Source organism: Chionomys nivalis, chromosome 10, assembly GCF_950005125.1.
Source record: "Chionomys nivalis chromosome 10, mChiNiv1.1, whole genome shotgun sequence".
Classification (NCBI taxonomy): domain Eukaryota; kingdom Metazoa; phylum Chordata; class Mammalia; order Rodentia; family Cricetidae; genus Chionomys; species Chionomys nivalis.
This window is the reverse complement of record NC_080095.1, coordinates 41,654,452-41,666,718: the sequence shown is the minus strand read 5'-3', so window position 1 is coordinate 41,666,718 and position 12,267 is coordinate 41,654,452. Positions and strand designations below refer to the sequence as shown.

Here is a 12,267-nt window from a genome sequence, read left to right as displayed (position 1 = left end):
CCATCTTAACCTCCAAAGACTAAAGTTAGTTCTTGGTGTCAAAGAGTTGGCCTATTTGTTCTCAATCCCATGAGGCACTTCTGTCCTCACAGGAAACCACAAAGAACTGGTCACTGTCTTTTTCTCAATACACTGAAGTTATTAAGAGACCACTAATGTTCTTTTCCACATTAGACAACCTCTAATGCTAAACTTTTCCTTAAAGGGCTTCTTTGTTCTTCTGGCATACTGTAAATCTTTCCTGCAATTTTAGATTGTTTTAGTCTTTTTCTTTTCATTTGAACATGGTATTATCACTATTAATACCAATACAAACATAGCCAAAGAATCACTTCTCAGCACTTACATAGCATTCCCAACCTAACCTGCTACCATGCTCAAAGATAAACTGGTACCCCTTGACTCGGAGGCTACTAGAACCATCTAGATCTATCCCGTGTATAATTAGCCTTGCCAGACGATGACTAACAATAACACAGTCAAGCAAGGCATGGTAGTGTACTTGTATATGCCCAATACTTGAGAGAGGGTGTATAACTCAATGACAGTACACTTGCCCTGAGACTTCACTTTTCATCTCCAACATTAAAATAAAAAAGAAAGAAAGAAGCAAACAAAGAAACAAAGAAAGAAAAGTGACATACCGGCACTGAGGAGGCAAAATCAGGAGGGTCAATAAATTGAACCCAGCCTGGACTATACAATGAGACCCAGTCCCTTATCCCACTAAAACATAAGGTAGAATAATAATCATGGCAACACGGTTAACATAATTGACTCAATCAGGCCAGTGCTAAACCACAGATAACCACTGTCAATAACTCCCAGAAAGTATTTCCTATTCTAATGTAGGAAAACTCGCCTAACCAAGAGACGTGTGCTCCTCATGTATATGTAAAATATAAAACTTGGGATTTACTTACTTAAATAATCTCCTTCTAGCCTACCACTTCTCCCTTAACTCAGGAAACCTAACAATAACTCTCAATCAAAGGTTCCCTTGGGATCAGAAAGGTTATCTGGTCCTCTTAAGATATTTAATTGAGCAGTTCCTAGACATGACAAAAAAATCTCTTGAGAAATTTTGACATCAGCATCCCTGGCTCCCTGGCCTCACGGTCCCCTCTTCAGGATAAACCATGTTCAAGGCAGAAGACAATTTCCATTCAGTAGTAAGTCTCAGGTTAGTAAGCTTCTCCACTAGCAAATATGTGGAAATGTTTTCTTATGAATTGTCTTGGGAGATGAAATAAAGCATTGTGGGGTATGTTATGATCCTGAATAAAACCACGAGAATCTGAGATCTTAGGAAGAAATACTATCTTAGTAATGTCAACATCACATAGATAACCATAACCAAGGAGTCATCAAGCCATACCAGCAAGAGCCCATCTCTTTACCTCCAGTGACTCTATACCTTTCCCACTGAACGCCCTTGATCATTTATCTCCTACGGACAAAACTTAAGTATCTACATTCACGTCGATGCAGGAGCTACTCGCCATTTTTCATTCTTAAAAACAAATCAGCTGCCAGGGATGGAGGGTATTCATCACTATGTCCTCAGGGACCCACTGTCAGGGAGGATTTGGCTGTTCTGTTCCTAGACACTTTGGTAAACACTTCTCTGTTCATTCCTGAAATGCTCTGTGCACCCCTGAAATGCTCTGTGCACCCCTGAGATGCTCTGTGCATCCCTGAGATGCTCTGTGCATCCATGAGCTTTAGAAGAACTTGTAGGACATTTTGCCTCTGAAAATCGTTGATAGTGAGGCCTTAAAAGTTTCTGTTACTACGGGGAATATGCCCCCTACCCTTTCTCCTGGGGATGTGAAACTTTTCTCTTTGTCCTAACGCTTAAAAGAAGACCCAATGTTAGCAACACCACCCCCAATTAAATGTGCAATACTCTCTGAATCAAAAATCATCATCGTCCCATGCACCAGCTGCCCATTTCTGCAAAGGCTTTTTTGAAGCACAACCACACACATTTATGTACATATTGCATCCAGCCCCAGAGTGGGGCAGCTCCAACACAGGCCTGGCCTGCACCACCTAAGCTATTTATTATCTAGGCCTTTACAGGAAGAGCTTGTGAGTGTTCATTATAAACAGGAAAATGAAGAGCTGGTCCAAAATCACCTCTTCCCCAGCAAGACCAAATAAGACATCAATGATCCAAGTAAGTAGTATCTGCAAATTCACAAGTAGATCAGCTAGCTCTCTTACAAGCATCTTCTACAATGAGATGCACAGAAGATCTAAAGAGGTAAGAGACAAAGAATTTAAATAACGAAGAAGAAGAAGAAGAAGAAGAAGAAGAAGAAGAAGAAGAAGAAGAAGAGGAAGAGGAAGAGGAAGAGGAAGAGGAAGAGGAAGAGGAAGAGGAAGAGGAAGGAAGAGGAAGAGGAAGGAAGAGGAAGAGGAAGAGGAAGAGGAAGAAGAAGAAGAAGAAGAAGAAGAAGAAGAAGAAGAAGAAGAAGAAGAAGAAGAAGAAGAAGAAGAAGAAGAAGGAGAGCTTGATTTTACTCAAAGTTCTGAATTTGAATTTGCTCATTTGGGGCTAAAACCCCAATTCAGCTCTGGTCACATGGATTATGACATGGAGTTCTTAAAAAAAGTTGTAATATGACATTGTGGATAATTGGTTGGTCAGCAATAATGATGCAACATGAAAACCTCTAAAAACTGTACGACTTCGCCCGGAACTTTACAGAGAGACTCTTCCATGGACATGCAGAGGAAAGGGCCTGAATGATGACATTTGTTCTGCTGGACACACATCCCGAATCTCTGACACACTGAATGATCGATGACGTAGCTCTCCTCAGAGACCACCCAAGAGCAGTTCCCATCACATAAAAACTCTAGGCCAGGATACACTACTTGCATCCTGAGTTAATGTGATGATTTGTTCTTCTCAAGGATTTTGGACAAGGCATTCCGACCTCCAATTTCAACCTTACCCAGACTTCTAAGTCCAAAATCATCAAAATACTTTCAAAGTATGTCTTGTATACAGTCACACGTGGTTTAGCCCACACCAAGTTGATCTTCCGTGTTGTCTCTTTTGTCATTTACAACCAAACTTTTTAAATGGAAAGATCTCACCGAAATGTTTATGATTTACTTCTCTTGCAAACAGAAGACAGCTGAGGAGATGGTGGCTCAGGTGGTAAAGGGCTGCTGTGCGAACATGAGTGTCTAAGCTGGACATAGAGACACACACCTGTGATCCCAGTACTGAAGATGCAGAGACAGGAGGCTCCTGGGACTTTCTGGGCAGCCAGTGAGCTCTAGGTTGAGGGAGAGACCTTGTCACAAAACACAAGGTGGAGAAGCTATTGAGGAAGATACCAAACATTGACCTTTGTCCTACCATCTCTCTCTCTCTCTCTCTCTCTCTCTCTCTCTCTCTCTCTCTCTCCTCTTCTCACCTCTTTCCCTCTCCTCTCTCCCCCTCTTGTCTCTCTGCCTCTCCTCTCTTCCCTCTCTCCCCTACCTCTCCCTCTCTTCTTTCTCTCTCCTCTTCTCTCTCTCCCTCTCTCCTCTCTCTCTTCTCTCTCTCTCTCTCTCTCTCTCTCTCTCTCTCAGAAAACCTGAGAACCCTAAGCATTCCTTCACCCAGTATTCTTTAAGCTATGTAACAACTCTGCCACAAAGACAGAGATGCCCTCCAGCACACAGACTCTCCTTGTCCATGAGGCTGAGCACCGAAAGTTGTTCCCCTCTCCCTAGCACTGCTATTTTCCGCATGTGCACCTGTTCAGCTTACTGAAGATACCTGCTCTGCAGGCATCTAAATGTCAACTTTCTTTTATGGTAAGCAATGAGCTTGGACTTCAACCCAAGTGCTAACCCTTTATGGTAACTGATATGATTTCAAGGGGAAGAGGAAAGTGATTTCCTCTTCTCTTTCTTATTTGCAAGCTTGCATCCTCCTCTCCCCTCTTATCAGGGAACATCTATGGACACAAAGCACCTGCATTCTTGGCCAACAACTCACTATCAGATGCTTGAAATGACACTCACTGCCTTCATGATCTATCACTGAGGACACCTGAATATCCTGAGTAGGTTCCATCCCTTGTTATTTACACTGACACTAAACTCTGTGGCAGCCTCTCCTCCCAATAAGCATTGCGAAAAAACTTTAGTCATAATGAAAGACACCCATTAGGAGAGAATGCCTACCCTTCCGACTCAAGGCACCCTTCTTCTAGAAAGCAAACTAGAGGGGAGATTTCAGCTGTAACCGCTTCTCTCTATAAAAGACATTTAACCCCTCAGGTGACCTAGGACTCAGTTCTAATGTTCCAAATCTTCTAGATAATGGGGGTATATAATAAATTGTGATACCTGCTTTGTGCTCCAAGTGTTGATGGACAGATGAATGGATAAATTTCTTATACTTTATACATACATTCAACTCCCAAAAAGAGGTAAATATCATCCCATGCCCTAGGATAGAGTATCCTTGAAGATATTATGCAAAATAAATTAAGGCAATGGCCAAAGGACAAATACTGCATAAGTCCATTCATTCAGGTATGTGAGGTAGTCAGATTCATGGGGTCAGAGAATAGAAAAATGGGAAGGGGAGAGAGTTGGTGTTTAAAGGGAGGGTTTCAGTTGGAGAAGATGAAAGAGTTCCTCAATGATATGAATGTACTTTTACCATAGAACTATACACTTAGTGGCTAAGTAGTAAGCTTTGTCTTTTGTATATTTTACCACAATATAAAGAGGGTGAGAGGCAAGGTGTGAGGAGGATGGCTCAGTTGGGTAGTGTTTTGCTGTGCAAGAACAAGGACCTGAGTTTAGGACCCAACTTGTACATGAAAAGCTGCGAGTGACGGCAACACCTCTGTAACCCTAGTGATGATGGGGAGGGGGACAGAAACAACCGGGTCCTGGAGCTCACAGGTCTAGATTCAGCAAAGGATCATGCCTCAAAAATAAGGTAAAAATGATAGAGAAAAATATGCATCAACATCAACTTCTGGTACACACACACATAAACACATGCATACATGTAAACATACATACAAAAATAAAATACAAAACTTGAAAAGGGAGATGGAGATGTTAAGATAGATAACATGTTGGGGGGGTGGAGAACAACCTCTGTTTTAATACTTAGAAAACTTAAGAAGTCCAAAGTAGAATTGCATATGACCTTCATTCTAAAAGAAGGTACCATCCAATGGCAACAGCACTGCCATGCCATGCTCTGCTCCACCTGGCCCCAGTGGGGACAGCACCAATGCTCAGAGGGAGACACCTGGCTTGACAGGCTAAGCTAGAGACCATTCAGAGAGCATCCACATTCGACTTCAGAAAACTCTACCTCAGGGTTTCCACTTACAGCTTACACAGCTATCAGCTTGGGGGACCTACCCCAGCAGTACCTTTGAGGCAATAAAATAATGGTAACCACCCATCTTTTTTCCAAGCTTATGCTCAATCTCTCATATTTGTGCAAAGCTTCTTGGCAGTGGTATGCTAGCAACAATGAACCGGTCTGCTATGCTTTTACACATAACCAGGATTTTATCAAGTCTGCTTTGACCATGAAAAGGAGGATGGATGGAGGTGGCGCTGGGTGACAGCAACTCTGAGCTGGGAATAGATGGAAACATCAACACCAGCCTTTGCTCGTGTCTGATGCCCCTACGTGGTATTCAAGCCAGTGGCAACTGCTGTCTCAGCATGCGCTTCTAAACCAAACAAATCTTGTGCATGCGCGGGAGTGGAGTCTCGGAAGGAGTTCTCACACGACATTCTAAGAGTCATTCCTGCAGGACGAGGTTGGTAAGCAGCTCTTACAGATGTTAGAAGACCATTGGAAAAACAGTCTTTATTTAACAGAAACTTACACAGACTTCACACCAACCCTACATTATGCAAAGCTTTATCACAATTCTACACGGATCATAACTTGTGAGTGTGGGTTTGGAGAACAGATCGTGATTATAATTAACATTTTTGACAAGGGACGTTTTCTATCAGAAATTATAGGAACACGCTTGTGATGACATCTTTCTTCTCTTGGGTGGGAAACCTGAAGGGCCTATTGGAAAGTTTGCCCGCCCACCCTTCCTTTCCAATAGCAGGTGAGATTTAGTCTCAGGTTACGGACATCACAGTCATACTGCGGCTCAAGCACCTTTGCTGACAAGAACGCCCAGCCTTAAACTGTGCCATCCATGACTCTGCTCTGGACATGCAAAAGACAAACTAAGTGGAAGCCAAGAGGTAGAACCCAGAGGTGCAGTCAGCTGATTTCCTGGGCTAGGTCATACATACAATGCTGAACTCCATTTCATTGGCCACACCAGCCGTAAAGGACACACACAGACCACTCGCCTTTCTACTTCTCCCCACAAATGACTGAGCATCAAGTCTCTACCCTTCAGTCGGCTCCCTAGTCTTCAGAGAAACTTGAGGCTCTCAGGTACCCTGACGTCCGCTCAGTAGAGCTCCCCTGCCCAACTCCTTCTAGAAGTTGCCAGCTGACTTGAATTAGTGTCACCTCACCCACTGCTTACTTTGTTTTGTTTTTCTTCATTGAACTGTTTTAAGCAAAACCATTTCTGTTTGGCTCTGCTGAACTTCGCAGCCATGCCTTCAGTCAGTAGGTAGGATTCCTTCCTGGAACAGCCTCACGAGACAAGGCGGACAGGCTGCAGGCTTTACATTCAGACCAATGGGGCTCACCTGAGGTGACAGAGAGTAGGAAGTGGGACACGCCGCTGGCCTGGGGCTAATTTATTTTAGTCAAATCCTAACACATAATTACTTACTATCAATAATACTTTCCAGTGGATCTTAGAAGAACTGACCACTCCTCGTTTAGCGCAAATAGCAAAAATAACAGAAATTAACAACAACAAACCTAGAGCACATACACGCAGCTTTCTTAAAAGCCTGAGAGAGCAGAGTTGATCTTTATTTCCTTATTAAAAACGTGGGGTACTTTTCCTTAGAGTCAACATGATGCCTTTATTCTACAGTAAGCGTTCTTTTGATTTCAGGTCTCCACAAAATTGCCTTTTTTTTCAAAACTTTGGAAGTAGAAGGTACTTTAAACAAAAATATTGTGCAAAGTCGGCATTTTTTTCTTTTAAATATTGAAATAAATAAAAGAGTTCCCTTTTTTGTCTTTGTCAGTTTTTGTTGTGATTTCTATTGCAGAGCAAATTCCACTCTGAGCTGGGTACTGTCTCAAAGACATTTCAAGCAAAGGCAATGAAGAATTTCAAAAGGAAAAAAAATAAAATCTTCTTATTGCCATTTCCAACTCCTGGCTGAGCCAAGCTGAGAGATGCGGGAGGCTTTCTCCATCCAATCCCTGCAGGTTCCGTCAGGCATTAGCTGAAATCCATGCTCGGGAAGGGTTGGGCAAGAGAAGAGGAGGAGGAAGAGGAGGGGCTCAGTGTCTGGGTTCTCTTGACCTTCAGGAATGACTTGCTTGAAGGATGCGCAGTTCCTGGGTCACAGAGTGGACTGCAGAGGGAAAGGCAATGAGAGATAAAAACAAAAAACCAACAACAACAACAGCACAAAACAGCTACCTAAGAAAGATTAAACTGAAGGGTGGGGAATGAGGTGTTTGAAATGAATTGAAAAGTAAAAGAAAGAAAATCACTAATTAATGACGGAGCTAAGGAAACCACAGCTATGGACAATGAAAACCAGGCTTGGCTCTCTGGTGCCTCAGACAGCAGCAATGTGGAATCAGCTGGCAACAGGGCGGGGTAACCACTCAATGGCCCAGGAGACAGAATACAGAAGAGGAAAACTGGGCGTGCACAAAGGAAAAGCAAAGATCTCTACTTGGAAACCAAACAAACCAAATCTTTCAAAGTGAACCAGAAAAGACCCTTGTGAAATCATATCTTCCAATCACCTATGAGGAAATGAGTCATTCTGAGGTATAGGAACAGTCACAGACAACCCCAGCCACTGTCCTATCTGGCCCATGACCGAAAAACATGACTTTTTACACACACACACACACATCTTCACCTCTAATCCTGGCCAAGTGATAAAGAGTGTCAGAATTATTCAGAGAAACCAAACCACAGAATGCTCTCCAGTCCACTACTAGCCCAGTGATGCCAGCTGTCAGCTTTGGCATTTCAAAACAGGTGGCAGGGATGCCAACTAGGTATAGAATTTGCTTCCGGTGGAAATGGAGCCCACAAAGTTAGTTTTGGTCTTTATCATGAGGTAGTCAATATGAGGATCAGGCAATGGACAGCAAGTGTGTTGGCATTTCCCCTTAGAAGTTGTTCATGAGAACAGAGATAGGACATCAATGGAGACAGACCATACGGCTCTGAAGAAGCCTGAGTGGTAAATCAATGACCAAGGCATAAGGAATAAGGTTTAAAACCAAACAAACATCTCCACCTCCTCCAAGTTCAAATTCCTCTGCCTGCCATGCTGTTCCTTCTGGTCAATCCAAGACATCATCCCCTGGCCAGGTGTACAGGCCATGAGGAAACACAATTCCAAAACTGAGTCTACCCACTTACTTTTGTTTTCAAAGGAAGCCTGAGAAACTCCACATTTCCAAGCCCACCAAATCTTCCATCCATGTCTGCTCCTGTTCCTCGCCGTCTACTTGATTCCACTCCATGTCCATACATCTCTGATTTGGTGCCCCCTGGCTAGCTACTGTCTTCCTTCCTTTGCTTCAGCTCAGCTAGTGCCACCTGACTCCAGCCCTTTCACTTGGAATATAAGCCACAGTGACCTTTTGTTTGACTTTCCCCAGGTTGCCTGCCATTTGTCTGCTCCTTGGATACTGGTCACGACTGTATCCTCTAAAGGAGTATTTTTGTCCCTCCGACAATGCTTCTAACTCCTGTGGTCGGATGTCTCCTGTCACTTTGCCATAGTTCATATCATAACCAGACCCTTTGAGTGTCTACAAATTTTCACCTTTCATCCATCCCCCAACAAAACATATGCACACACACACACACACACACACACATTCACACACACACACGCACACACACACACACGCATATAACCACATACACACATAACTTCTTTTTCTTTATTTAATCCACCTAGAAAATCACTAGTTAGTTTTTGAAGTTTGCACCCTTGACATATTTTTTCCTCCCGTTTATTTTGGCTAAGTCAACTACATGGAAAACGCTATTCTTGGTCTCCCACCCTCAAGCCTTCTAAAGAAGCTGAGTTTTCCCCTCGCTGACAGCTCTCCATCACTTTCATCTCTCACATCCTCATTTTCTCTCCTTATCCCTCTTTACCACGTCACTACCCTTCGGCTCTCATCTTCCCTCTCTGCCTTGCCCAATGGGTGTTGCTTCTAAAACAGCTTCTCCACTGTTGCCTCGGAAATATTAAACTTCCAAAGTATATGGAATGAAATTTTAGGATATTTCCACTAATTATCTCAGAAGCATTGCTAAGAGCTCACTTAATTCTAATAAATAATTATGTTATCATGGTATTGGGTATTATCAACAGACATGAATGACATCAGCCTTGACCTCAGGAATGCACCATCTTTGGAGGAGAAAAACTACTGCTAAGAAGAACATATTACACAGCACAACACTCAAACATTCTTTCTTGTTACTTTTGCCATTTTGCATGGATCAAGTTGTGATTCCCAGCTTTTCTTTTGACTCAGCTCTATCTCCATTCTCTCCGACAGCAAGCCTATGGCTTAAAGAACAGCAGTCCATCTGAAGCTTGTCAGTTTGGAAGGCTCCTTCTAAGAAAAAGTCTCTCTGAGCACTGTGAGCCACAGCAAAAAACCATCCCATACCACCCAACGACAGCCCCTACATATTGTGTATCTGTGAATATCTGGCCAATGAATCTGTTAGTCCCGTGTTTAACTGCATCTTAGTTTTCCAGGCTGAGCAGTCAAGTGTGTACTGCATTCCATGTTACTCAGTTCCTAGTCACCAAATGAGGAAAGGCAAGGCTGAGTAAAAGCTTTACCACCCAAGATCTAGGAACTTACTAGCCGGAAACCTCAGCTGGTGTGATAGGTCAAATGTCTTTCTCATCAGAAAAGGGCTAAGTCAATCAAGGGCCTCCTTGACAACAATACACTGGGAAGGATACAACCTCCTTTTTATAGCATCCTCGCTGAAAATGCAAAGCCTTGTTTATATCATTAGAAAACCTCCCAGGAACCTAGAGGGAATAGCTATAAAATGATTGGCCAACACTTAACAAAAACATCAAGAAACTGAAAACCCAAGGCAGACACTGGAATCATTAATCCAGGTTAAATAACTTTGGAAGGAGAGGCTAACTAGATGTGCCGTGTGATCCTGGATCAGGAAAAAATGGCTTTACCAAGACAACAGGCAGAATCTGGATGAGGTCAGCTTGTAGTGCTGTAACAAAATGAATTTCTGATTGTGATCATTATACTGTGATTATTTGGAGAATCTGGGTGAACGGTATATGGGATTTTAAAAATTAGTATCTTAGAAGTTTCAATAAATGTGAAATTATTAGGACTTGTTGTTGTTTTTAATTTTAGTCGTTGGTTGAAAGCAAGACTTGAGGTTTTTTTTTTTTAACTCACTGTAGTTTTGAACCTACTGGGGTTTTTGGTGTTGTTTTGCTTTGCTTTGCTTTGCTTTTAGCTAAGGACTTCTTTTGTGTGAATGTGGGGTGGGGAGTGCAGGTGTATGCATTGCTGGGCAAATCAGAGGACAACATCCACCACACCACCCAAACCCTGACCACACCGGGAGTCCAGGCTTAGCCCTTTCCAAAGGTTTGTGGGACCTTGGAGCGTGCTGCTTCTCAGCACTGTTCACTGTCTAATGGGTGGGTTTTGTTGTTTTACACTGAAAGCTCTTCTCAACCCGAAGAAGGTGCAAACCCTTTTACTAATTCTATTCAAGATACCTTAAAAAAATACAGCCTGTGAAGAAGTCAGTAAAGATTGTGTTTTAAAAGATGAAAACAGGTGGACCCAGATGACCAGAACTTATTGACCTTGGAATTTTAGACCGGTCATCTAAACTGACCAAACCTCAGTTTCCTCACTAGCAAAATGGAGCTAGATACCATCTCTCTCACCTCGCGAGATTGTTTTCAGAGTTATAATCAACAATGTTGGTCAGGTATTACGACTAAAGAAGAAAGAAATGTCCACATCCGGGACACAGAGAAAGCTAAGACAGGGCTCGCAGTAATCAACTCACACAGGGAGCTGAGTCCAGAAACCCGAAGCCTTTCATGTCTGCTCTAGGCTTCCACTCACTAGATCAAATATGTCTCACTCGGAAAACTCACGACATAAGCAACTTCTCTTCCCAAGGCTAAACAAAATCCCTGTGGAAAAATTCCTAATGCGTGAGTCTGCTCAAACTCTAAGTACATGTTCAAGATCATATTCATCAGCTGTAACAGGAGGCATATTGGAATAAAATTAATTAATTTTATTCCACCATGAAGTAAGCACCTCCAAACAGCCTTTAGTTCTCTCCCCAAGTAATGATCTCACGTTCCCTCAAGTGCTATAGAAAGGCAGTATCAGGCTTCAGCCCATTAGGTGCGTAGACAGACACAAAGCAAGCAGGAAGGCTTAAAAGGACGCTGCTGATATGAGCATCCTATTCTTTTTTAAATCCCTGTCTCTAAAATACCAGCAGTAAATCGGACTACTGACTTTAAAATACCTTTAAAAAATTAAATGCATGTTCCTCATTCCCGGGGCTGTAGGGATCTTCCTCTCTGATCTCCTCGCCGTCTTTGGAACAGAAAATGATGCCTTAGACTGAGGTTGGAACAAACACCAGATAGTCACCTATTTCAACAGCAGTTCCCTTTACAGCAACGGTTCCCTGGAGGATTCGAATGCGGCAGAGTTCTGTGCCTTTGCTTCCCCCATGCTGGGGCTGGCACTGAGAAAAATTTAGGTGACATTTCTGAAGCATTCTGATTATGTCATTTCATAGATGATTATGATTTCCTTTTTGATCCAAAATGTTCATAGTGACACTTAACCAAAACCTTCTAGTAGCTCATACAACTCCCGCGATCCATGAGGTCACGAGAAAGGGCTTTTGGTAAGTCTTGTCTAAAAGTTACAGTTTGTGTAGAAGGTGAGTTACCTACAACATTCTGTACAAACCTGGATCAGAATTAGAATTCTCTTCAATGAGATCTAAATGCTTATTCTTGGTGGTTGAAATAGCTTCTTAGAAGGTACATTGACTATAGGCATCCATTGCTTCAGCTGGAGCT

At 42.6% G+C, this 12,267-nt stretch overlaps 1 protein-coding gene across 2 annotated transcripts in view; it reads right to left on the bottom strand.

Annotated features, from left to right (window-relative positions):
* Dpf3 (double PHD fingers 3) overlaps nucleotides 1-12,267 on the bottom strand; it is a 268,414-nt gene that overhangs the window by 43,328 nt on the left and 212,819 nt on the right. The window contains exon 10 of one of the 2 annotated variants that reach the window (XR_009057826.1): nucleotides 5,898-7,509. The exons of the other annotated variant lie outside the window; for it this stretch is intronic. The gene's annotated coding sequence lies outside the window, so the exon portion shown is untranslated. Of the gene's footprint in view, nucleotides 1-5,897; nucleotides 7,510-12,267 lie in introns of those variants that run through there. 2 annotated transcript variants of the gene reach the window in all.